Source organism: Nicotiana tomentosiformis, chromosome 6, assembly GCF_000390325.3.
Source record: "Nicotiana tomentosiformis chromosome 6, ASM39032v3, whole genome shotgun sequence".
Lineage (NCBI taxonomy): Eukaryota > Viridiplantae > Streptophyta > Magnoliopsida > Solanales > Solanaceae > Nicotiana > Nicotiana tomentosiformis.
Window position 1 is genome coordinate 56302750 of NC_090817.1, and position 12653 is coordinate 56315402.

Consider the following 12653-nt stretch of genomic DNA (forward strand, 5'->3'; position numbering starts at 1 on the left):
TTCTGACGATAATAGAATGGACGACAGAAGAATAACCTTTAAAGGTCATTCAGGAAGACGCTTCCCTAAAGCAAGCAATGTGAGCAAAGTTAAGCTTAAGGGGCTATGTGTGCCAGTTACACTAAGTGACACCCTTGTGAGTAAGGAATTTTGTTATCCTTGGTACAGAAGGATAACCGCAAGGCTGGTAAGGGTCATCGACGATGACGCCAAAGATGAAGAGGTAAAACATCTATACGTAGATCATCGTAGCACTAAATCTTAGTACTCCCCTAAAGGAGGGGGGGGGGAATATGGAGTGATGTGACATTAAGTAAGAATTTAGTGATCCTAGTAACTATGGAATGGTAAAGGAAGAATGCGATAACAATGAGAAAAGGGATGAGACTGCACTTATTCAAATCCTACAGATATACTACGATTCCAGAACATTATGCAAACCCGACGTCAAGGAGAGAAAGTAAGGGTTCCAGCCCGATGTGTTATTGACAGAGAAGGAGCTCGTGCGAGACGTAAGTTAAGACAAAGGAAATAACCCAAGAAATATTACGCAGAATATTGATATGAGAATGGGCCAATGAGTAGATAGTAGTTTATCCAGGAAGAGCCTAGTTATGGCTAGACAAGAGGATACAGACAAATCAACAGATTGTGCAAGATAAACATAGTGAACCCCAACATGGGAATTTAGTCTCGCAGATATGACATCATGATCCTTGAGAAATATTCATATAGGAGTTGGGGTAGTTAAAGGTGTCGTATAAGTGTTACAAAAATAAAAGAGAGTGCCACTGGGAAACAGTCAAAAAAATATTTCAGTTCAGAAGCAACCCTGCGGGCACAAGGGCACGGAGGTAAGTAAGTAAGGATAATTACAAGTAAGAAAGAACATCAAAAATTCCGTCGGATAAACAAGGAGCTCGCAGCCTTGCAAGAATCAGGGGGTCTTCCCTAAGTACTACAATGAAAGGCTAGCTGAGGAAATAAGGAAGAAGGCTTCAACCTAAGCATAGTAACTTGAAGAAGAAATGGTCATGTAAAAACAGTCTCACTACAAATTTGTATGCACTCCATAATAAAGTGCCACATGTCGTGGCTAATGAACGGAAAGTGAAGTCAAAAGTAATATTCGAGATCATATGAGTTGCACGAAAATTCCAGCATGAGTGAAAACTAAGATAAGCTAAGTATGCACGCAACGAGGGGGTAGAAAGACCAGAAAAAGTAATTGCTTACATTTGAAGAAAGTTGAGATGGAATGAAGAATTATTTGATCAATGATCCAGAGTTAGTTACGTTATGAACGCACTTAATATTTCGGAGTATTATCCATGCAGCATATATGCTAACAATCATACAACTGTAGAAGACTCCAGTATAAGTTAAAAGAAAGAATTGAGCCCATGTCATAGGCAAATGATTGAATCATTAGAAGATTGTACCATGGATATTCCATAGCGCCCATGAAAGGCTAAAGTAATAACTAATACCAGGATCTGCAGATCAGAAGATAGCTTAAGCCTACATAAAGGCTGATCAGATGGATGAGGAAACTAAAGAGTTGCATCAACTAAGTAAATCAGGAGTCTGATTATTGGACCCAAAAAATTATAGAAATCGTGATTAAGAACATAGCAGAATCACTCTTAATATCAGAGGTGCAAGAGAGATAGTACAAAAACTATATTCTATAACGGCTCTACAAGAAAGCCAGTTAGAAGATTACCAGTCTCATAAGAAGTCAGTATGGAGCTACCACCAGATTGTGTATGCACCAAAAGTGCAAGTATTATAATAGAGCTTCAGGTTGTGAATGTGAACTATACATGTGTGAAAGCGAGTTCATAAAAGAGATAGAAGCTGTGATGCGAGATTTTAAGGTAAGTAAGGTAAAGGTGAACAACGTACGAGATACTCAAATGCAGAAGGTTGCAAATAATCCATACTTCATATAGAGGACTAGAAGCATTGGGATTCAGTATCCATTAATGATAGCGGTGTCATACCTCCCAGCCTATGGTTTCTAGGTATCGAGAGGTCTAGTTAAAAGAGTAAAGAAGAGTTTGAGACGATGTGATGTCTCACTTGATGTTCCAAAATAACATAAGGAAATCTGTGGTGCAAGCAAGTTGAAGGAAGGTTGTGAGTAGTATAAATGAATATGTGTAGGTCACAAGCTAAAGTATGGTAAAGCGACAAGGTTTTAGGAAGACAGGAGTAAGGATAAGAAAGGGCGAGTGAGAAGGTGATGAGAATGGATAAGTCCTTAGGATTAAGCCCATGAAAACAAGAGAGCTGATGGTTTTTCTAAGTTATAGAAAGCTCAGTATAGCCTGAATGAACTCAAAGGAGTCTAAGACTAATAGCATTTAAAAGAGATGGAATGCTGCCCTGGTAGTAGAATGAGGGTATAATTGTGATAAATGAAGGATGACGTTTGGGCCTTCGATTGAGTGATGATTTGAAGGGATTTCATGAATTGTGTAGGATTAAAATACACACGTAAGGTGATGGGATGCTACGAAATATGGTTATGGAAGCATGGTATCGCCCCCAGGTGGATCAGTCTAATCATTTCAAATGTTCCTCGATGCGACGTGAGCCCTAGCGGCAGTGTTAAATAAAAGGTCAAGTTATCAGTGGTAAATTGTAGATCAACATTGAGGTGAATCAACAATGGATGGATAATAGTTACAAAGTATGAGATGAGATTAGGGCGTCATTCTTAAGATGAACAGTAATGAGAAAGTATTAAAGGACTTAGATTTATACATATGGGATAAGCAACGAGAGTAACCTGGAATTTGGTAGCAGACATCAGTAACGATAAATCGAAGTAAGAGTTATGGTATAGTATGACCTACCTAGATGCAGTAAAGTCATACGAATGGATAATCGGGTCTATGAAATAAGGTATAGCACTATTCGTAAGTTCAACAAAATACCGAGCGAAGAACTTCAGTATACCTATAGATGCCTAGAGGGACATCTTGTTAAGCTCTGTATAATGTTTACAAAGTGAAGCCTAGAGATTGGCTAAAAGTTGGAGGAAAAAGGAGAGAAGAGTCGCATATACGCACTTACAAGGTCAGAGTGGTACAAGCTGGATGATAGAAGGTAGCAATAGTTAAAAGATTGGAAGGATTCCGACCACAAGTCGTGGTGTGAGAAAGAGGCCTAAAGGGGGGATGCCCTAGCCTTTGGATTTATTCACAGAACAGTTTCCTAGATGGCAAGAAGAGTACTAAAGTATTCGCAAGAACTATAGGTTATGATAATGATAAGTGCATCAGTCAACATTCGAGGACGAATGTTCCAAAGGGGGGAATGATATTATATCCCGTATTTTCGGACGTTAAAGTTTTGTCATAAGTTAATCGATGTAAGCACTGAAATGAGATTATTTTGAGATTATAAGCATTTTGCTATTTCAAACAAATGATGAGTAAATCCGTGAAGGTGAGAGGGTAAGCAAATCGAAGAAAATAAATTTCGTCGAAGTTGGACATCTTGGGATAAAATATGGTCCAAGCTATAATACCTTAGTATTTATGGACTTGTGCCATACAAGGTACCACATGACCATGATAGTAAGGTGTATAAAGTATGTTAAAAGTGAATAGTATTTTAAGTAAGTTGAGATAATTCTTGATTGTGTGGGTAATTGGTTAATTAATGGATTAGTGGGAGAATTAACAAGTTAATTAAGGAAATGAGTGGATAATTTGGGATAAGCCTACCCCCCAACGTGGCAGCAAACCTACCCCAAATAAATGACTCTTAATATTATATGGTAAGGTGGCAAAATTATAGAGTTAGGTGACTAAGTCATCCTAAGCGGGTCCCACACCCACCAAAATTTAAAAGCCTCTCTAAATAACTTAAAGAAGTGTTGATATCTCTACAATATGATGAAGGGAGTCTTCAGCAAGTTCATACAAGAACATGTATGATAGTAACGTGAGTTACTTCAATAAAAATTCATACGAGACTTCTTAGCATAATAGCAACGGGATTTTGGGAGTACGGTGTAATCTTTCTCAAGAATATCATACAGATTCTCCCCTACTTCGATCCGCCATTACGTGTTTTGTTGCAAAAGACATGTGTTTGAGGGATTGTCAGGAGAATCGGTTCAGATATGTTAAGGCTATTCCTTCTTTCTTTTTGGCATAATCCATACGATACAAATGAAACGAGTAAACGCATAATTTTCATAAATGACTCTATTCATAAAAGTACTAGGGGTGTCTATATTCTTGATTCCCCATGTGAATTATTATTATATCTTCTGTTCATGGGTCTCAGAAAAATACGTATTTGATAAAGTTTATTCGAAAGGCATATTGATCTTATGACATACCGAGAAATCGTATTAACGTATTTCTTATGCATTTCATGCATTTATATATGTACATTGACCCATGACCAGATGGTGTTATATACGCGTATATTATATGTATATGGGATATGGAAAAAGGTTATGGTGTTATATATGCACCACCACCTGATCAGCTGGTATACGTTGATGATGGGATGCCCTCAAAGGCTTGATGATGTTATGAACACATATACCTATGCATGGTATGCCATTTATATGTATATGCATGATATTTTAAATATTAAATGATTCACAAAGCTATTCAGACTTACATGTTGAGTCTTTTACTCCATGTACTCTCATGTCTATTATTTACTGATTTTAATTCCTTACATACTCGTTACATTATTTATACTGACGTCCCTTTTTGCCCGGGGACACTGCGTTTCATGTCTGTAGGTTCCGATAGATAGGTCGAGAGTCCTCTAAGTAGGCTATCAGCTCAGCGGGAGATGTTGGTGCGCTCTATTTGCTCCGGAGTTGCCTATTTGGTTAGTATGCATTGGACACGTATTGATTGGTATGTTGGGGCCCTGTCCCGGCCTTATGACATTTATGTACTCTTAGAGACTTGTAGACATATAACATGTATATGAAAGATTGTATGGTCTTGTCGACCTATGTTTTGAGTGTACAAATGATCATGTCGGCCTTATAGGCCCGTATGTCACGTGCATAAATCTCTATGTCATGTTGGGTCGTCATATGAAATATACATTACGTTGATGCAATCACCGAGTGCCCGTCGCGGTCCATCGGTTTGGATCGTGACATCATGTATATGGATACTTGTATGGCCTTGTCGGCCTATGTTTTGAGTGTACAAATGATCATGTCGGCCTTATAGGCCTGTATGTCACATGTATAAGTTTGTATTCCATGTTGGGTCGTCCTATGCCGAGTATCCCCTTATGTTTTATTCTGGTTATATTATGACGGCCCTTCTGGCCCATTTACCCATGATGGTATGATAAGAAAGATACCTTCTGTTGGTACTCGGTTGGGTAAGGCACCGGTTGCCCGTTAAGGACCATCGGTTTGGGTTGTGACAAAAGTGGTATCAGAGCAGTTTTGTCCTAGGGAGTCTACAAGCTGTGTCCAGTAGTCTTATTTATGAGTGTGTTGTGCACCACACTTATAAGCAGGTGGCTACAGGGAATTTAGGATTGTCACTCTTTCTTCTTACTCTAGATCCTGTGGTAGAGCTCAGTTGTAAGAATTTAAACTCCTAAATTCTTCTTTATTCATAATACAACGATACCTATATCTAGCAAGACAATTGGTAAGAGATTTAATGTGGTTGTGGAAGAGTTGAGTCGGAGGAACTTGATTTTGCAACATGCTTATGAGAGTAACTATGAGGTCTTCAGCAGATCATGTGTGTACTAAGACGTGTAAGCTTCTTGATAAGGAGCCCTAAGGTATGCATATCTATCCACTCATATGTATACATGTTTTAAGAGCAACGGTTCATTGATACATCATTTTTCCACTTAGAGTTATATATTATGAGTTGTGGCCATATTGGCCCATGATAGTTATAGAAGAAAAACAAATGAGTTACAGAGTGGTTCGCTCGGGCTAGTACAGCACCGGGTGCCAGCCACGCCTCCCCATGTTGGGGCGTGACAAAGTGGTATCAGAGCAGGTCGTGTCCTAGGGAGTCTACAAAGTTATCCTAGTTGAGTCTCACTTATGGGTATGTTGCGCGCCACATTTATAACTGAGAGGCTATAGGGCATGTAGGAAATGTTACCCTTCTTTTGTTTCCAAATCGTGCCATAGAGATGAGTCGTAAGAAGTCAGTATGAAGCTTTCGCCAGATTTTGTATGTACCAGAGGTGCAGGTATCACAGTAGAGCTTTAAGGTGTAATTTCCACCTATGTGGAAGGGAGGTTATGAAAGAAACAAAAGATATGATGCGAGATTGAAAAGTAAGTAAGGTAAAGGTGAAGAAGATACGAGATACTCAAGTACAAAAGGTTGTGAATAGTCGAGACTTCAGATATAGTTTGGTTTTTAGTTTAGTTTACAGAGGAGACCTTAGTGAAAATTTTGTAAATCTCTAAGAGTTAACATTCGAGGATGAATGTTTTAAAGGGGGGAATGATGTTATATCCCATACTTTAATATTAGGATGAGTCGTAGTAATCCATATGAGCTTGAAGGGATTAAAACCATTCATGAGATTATAGAGGATTTGTGACTATATTATTGTAAGACCCCGTAAGTTTAACAACCTTGATACCGTTATATATATTTGATATGGTATTTTGAGTGGAACATTTTTGCCAAAAAAAGTTTGAAAAATATGATTTTATATAGTTATTAATATTACTACTTTCGAACATGCTTTAAATTATACATATAATATTAGGAAGTTTATGAGATTTTCTTTATTGTAAAGATAGAAATTATTTTTTCATAAGAAAAGAAGGTTATCTTTTTACCATTTTAAGAATTAAGCGTACGAAAATTTGTACTCTTTATATGAGATTAGAAAAATTAGAAGTTGAGAAAATATAATTATTTTTACATGTATGTTTTAATGAAATAATAGTGTATGCATTGATTTTATATGGTACCATAATTTATTAATATTTTAATATTTTAATAGTAGTACTTTAGGATGAGGACAAGACTATTTTCGAGGTTATAACTATTTATGATATGTCAAACAAGTGATAAGAAAGTGTTATAAAGATCAGAGGGTAAACGAATCGAAGAAATTGAGTATCGCCGAAGTTTGACAATTTGGAATAAAATACGGTCCAAGCTATAATACCCCGTATTTATGGACTAGTGTCATACAAGGTACCACATGACCGTGATAGTAGGGCACATAAAATGTGTTAAAAGTGAGTAGTATTTTAGGTAATTTGAGATAATTCTTAATTATGTGGGCAATTGGTTAATTATTAGTTAGTGGGAGATTAACAAGTCAATTAAGAAATTGGTGGGTAATTACTTAAGATCTTTGGATAAGCCTCTTAGACATCAACGTGGCAGCTTTTGCCTTTGGAAATTATGACTCTTACATTCATGTAAAAGGTGGCATTTAGAAGGCTAAGTCATCTACTAAGTAGGCCCACACCACTAATATAAAAGATTGTGTTTAAAGTCTCCACGAATCACCAAAATCTAAGAGATAGAGTGTTTACTTCATCTTGTAGAAAGTGAGTATTTGATGTATGTTTTATGTTTGGTTAAAAACGTCTCAAGCATGTCCAAGATGATAAAATCTAAAACCTTCTCAAGAGGGTTCATGCGTCTCAGGTCTCAATTGCTTAAGGAATCCGGGTATGTTAAGGTTATCCCTTCATTTCTTTTGGTATGATCTAAGTAACGATACGTAAAGGTAATGTTATTTCATAAATAGTTCTACTCTTAGCAGTTAAGGATATCTATGTTATTCATTCCGGTAAAGTTATATTCAAGTATGTCTAAGTACGTCCCTAAGTCTCTATTGAGGTATATGATAAAGATATTAATGTTTATAATATAGTGATACATGCATCTTCATACATTTACCACTGTGCTACGGCCGGTTGGGCAGACATGCATATTTATTTACTAACGTGCTACAACCGGTTGGGAAGTTACGTATTTACCATCGTGCTACGACTAGTTGGGCAGACATGCATATTCATTTACCACCGTACTACGGTCGGTTGGGTAGTGACACATTTACCACCGAGCTACGGCCGGTCGGGCAGTTACAACTGATCAGTTGGGCAGTCATGTATCATACGATATGGATAAGAGTCTCAAAGAGAAGTATTATATATATAAGTATAATAAGTATGCATATACGGTGGCACTTGAGAGATTCAGGTTGATTCTTATATATCTTTAATAAATGTTGACTCATTATTATGTTTCAGTTCCGCCTTACATACTCGGTACATTATTCGTACTGACACTCTTTTATTGGGGACGCTGCCTTCATGCCTACAAGTATAGATAATCAGTTTGACGAGCCCTCGTAGTAGATGAGGTTAGTATTCAGCGAAGGATCGGTAAGACTCCACCTTATTCGGAGTGCAACTGAGTCTATGAGTCATCGTGTTAGAGTTTTGCTACAGACTTATGGGTAGGCCAGTACCTTGTTCCATTTGATGTCAAATAATCTTAGAGGCTTTGTAGACAAAGCTTCATTTTATATAGTATGTCAAAGGCCTTGACGGCCCATATGTATACATGTTTTAAGAACGATAGTTCATTGTTACATCGTTTGCCCACTTATAGTTATACATTATGAGTTGTGTCCATGTTGGCCCATAATAATTACAGAAGACAAACAAATGAGTTACAGAGTGGTTTGCTCGGGCTAGTACATCACTGGGTGCCAGCCACGCCTCCCCAGGTCGGGGCGTGACAATGACGGCCCTTTTGGCCCATTTACCCATGATGGTATGATAAGAAAGATACATTACGTTGGAGCTCGGTTGGGTAAGGCACTGGGTGCCCGTCGTGGCCCATCGGTTTAGGTCGTGACACTATGCCTAGGGAAAAAGGTCCTAGGATCATTTTCTCCTTTAATGCCCATTGGGAGGGTCATTGATAAAGATATATTGTTGGGAATAAATGCCAAATTCTTTGTAACGGACTGTCGCTCTTAATGCTGTAAAATATTTCTTATTAAATGCTACCAGGCGTAGAACATTTAAGACACTTTGATGAACGTTATCCATTTCGGTGACAAGCGCAGTGGCTGCGTTCGGTCCTCAGCCATTCCCTCTTGAGTTCTACGCGTCCTCCTTTTAGTCAACTACGTGTCATAGCATATTTTACCCTATACACTATATAATCTCTTTTTTCTATATGCCTTAGTTCAGAAATTACATAGGAAATCCTTAAATAATTACTTCGTATATCCCATTTACTAATATAAAGAATCATAACTACCATTATTTTAAGTGATAATATCCCTTAAATGTAGCCATGACAACTGAAATGTATATTTAGAGAATATTAAGATTCACCTCTCTCCTAATCAAACCCTATTTCGCTTCTCCACGATATTTCTTTTTTCTTTTCAGCATACAAGTTTGTTGCAATGGAAGAAGATATACCAATCGTGATTGAACATGGTGGAGTATGGGATAGCGATAATTATGTGAATTTTTCTATTAATGGAGTTGTTATCCATTTTGGTTGCAAATACGATGATTGGTGCAGGTAATTGCAAAGCATACAAGGATTAACAATGGTACAAACTTGATTGATATTAAGTACAAGGTTAAGGAAGGATGTTGTCATGCCCCAAACACGGGGAGCGCGACCGGTGCTCAACCGAGAGAACCCGACCGGACAAGCTTGTTAGATTACCTTCTACCCAAACTCATCTATGAATAAAGAGGAGATGTACTCCATTAATCAAACACTGAAAAGATTTTATTAACAGCTTCCTTATCATTCCCATTAGCAGCTTCATTCATAATTTCCACAATATTATGAGTTTATAAAATTAATGAAAAACACAATTTTCCAAATACCAACATTTCTAGTTCAATTCCCAATATCAACCACAATCCACAACCTGTTTACAGAGCCTCTAAGTACAATAGAAGAATAATATGGAAATGCCAGCAACAAGGCCCCGGCTATACCTCAAAATAGATTAATGAGAAACAAAAGATACATGACCCCGAAATGAAGTGGGGCTCACCAAATTAGCTGAAAAGAGTGTACTGCCATCACTGATCAATGCCGCCTGCTATAGAACCACCTGCATCCATTAAAGATGCAGCGCCCCCGGCAAAAGAGACGTTAGTACTGTCGAATAGCAGTAGTATGTATAGCTAAAAGTCCTCTTTCAAAATAGAATGCCCATATAAGAAAAGGCAACACATAGAAACATCAAATCACATTCAACAATATCCAAACGTCTAGTTAAAACATAATAATTTTTAAAATACGAACTTCATATACAATTTTGGTTGGGAGATCATTAACACCGATATACCACCGTCTTTGTTAGCATGGAGTCTGATCATGCCCGATCGACTAGGCCATCTCCCCACGAACAATGTGGTTTGACATGTGATGCGAAAGAAAATTGTTACCAAGAGTAGTACCACCATGTGCGCAACATGGCGTCCGATCTCCACCCGATCAGCTAGGCCGCCTCCCCACATATGCCATGCGGGTGGACTTTTCCAATCCACAATTGTTACCAGTTTTATCCCAATTAAGGGGAATAATATCACAATTTCTCCAATATTACAATTTTATCCCAAATAAAGGGAATAATCACAATCCACCCCTACACCGGCACGTGTAGTTTCAGGTGTGGGCCTTATGACCCGTCCTTCCTCGGTTTTGCTAATGATGCTCCCAAAAACATTTTTGATTTGATTTGCACATAGAGATAACATAAATACAATTGTACTCACCTCAACATCTTTCATATTGTATAAATTCTCATTAGTATTTCCAGTCATTCACAACGATAATATTTTCTTGACTCATTTGGCCATTCAAAAAATTCTTTATTCCTGGCACGATGGCCGTATTTGATATTCCACTATTTTACCTCTTTCAATTTCAAAGATCACCATCAAATACCAACATATAGAATATTTCAGAAATCATATACTTCAGATCCATTTGTAATGGGAACTTTAAACACAAATGGTTTCTTCCCAAAGAATGGGGCATACCAACCAGCAATAGAAACACTTATAAAAATCAAAAACAATCAATACACCATTTATTCTTGCAATACTCTTCCCCAAAAATGACAATGTATAATTTCAACACACGAGTATGTAAGAACTCGAATCACACTGGATATATTTATAAAGTAAAGCATTAGTTAAAGCAATCACTTATGGGCATGAATTAAGTACAAAAGCTCTTAGGCAATTTTATTTTCGAAGTCATTTTAAACAATTGAGTCGGGGCTCATTTCATATTCTTTATTGCATCCTCTCAAATCATTTGCACTACTAGCTACAATCATAACTTAAATTCTTGGCACGTTGGCCACACTCTATAATCCCAATTCACTTATTTTACTTCCAACCATCTTTATAGATTATCAACAATAAGACATTTTCAATCAAGACTTTAGGTAGACATATGAGCAATTAAGAATCTTAAGATCATTGAGATTTTCTCACACAATTTGGCATCATAACCTTCATTTGGAATACGACTCAAAGACATAGCATTTTAATACACATGTGATTCTTGAACACATTCCCAAAGGATAACATAATGGTGATAGGAACATTCGGAACAAGTTTTAATTACACAATTCTCATCACTCTGCTTATTCGGGACAATCGTATTTACTGGGCACAACTCGGAACATAGAATAACGAACTTGAGACAACCATACTTGGAACTTACGGGAACATCATGGAATTCAATTCTAAGAGAGAAAATTTAGCCAACATACCTCAATGGAGCTTCCTTAAACTCTAAAATATTCCGGAATTCTTAGAAACTTCAATCTATTTTAGAAATATAACAAATTGAACCAAAATTAGGAAAATGCTCATTGTTCTAGCTCATTTGAGCATTTTATCAAACACTAGGTGTGCATTAAGGTTTCAAGGTCCTTTTATGGAGGATTCCATCATCCCACAACCCATTCTTTACCATTTTTAGCTCAACAATCTTCCTACACCCTTTGATAACACATGCATGTAAGATGGACAACTCCCATGCCCAAAAATTATATTGCATTATCCATTTCTAGACAAAATTCGAAATTGAGGGTTAGGGTGTAGAATCTTACCTTTAGGTTGAAGACCTAGTGAGTTTTCCTTGTTAATCTTCCAAGATTCGAGCAAGAATTGAAGAATAAGTTGTTGAAGAACACCTTCTCACTCTAGGGTACTCTCTCACTCTAAAAGTATCAGATTTTAGCTCAAAAATAGCCCAAAGCGTGTATTTAACGAAGTAGGGTCGGATTTTAAAAACCCAAAAATGGAGCTCCGGAACAAGGTCTGCGATCGCATAATTGATATGCGGTCCGCATATCGGCCGCATAATTTGGCCTCCAAAACTGGGCGTGACTGATCCGGTCTGCGGTCATTATGCGCCCCGCAGACCTGTTCTGCGGTCGCATAATGCACCGCAGAACTGGTCTGCGGTCGCATAATGACCGCAGACCTGACCTCTAAAATGGCCCATCCCTGCCTCACTCTGCGACCATTATGCGGTCCGCAGAGTGATTCTGCGACCGCATAGTGGGCCGCGAAAACGTCCTCTTTTGCCAAAATATTTCTTTTTCTCTTCAGTGCATTATTCATCCCA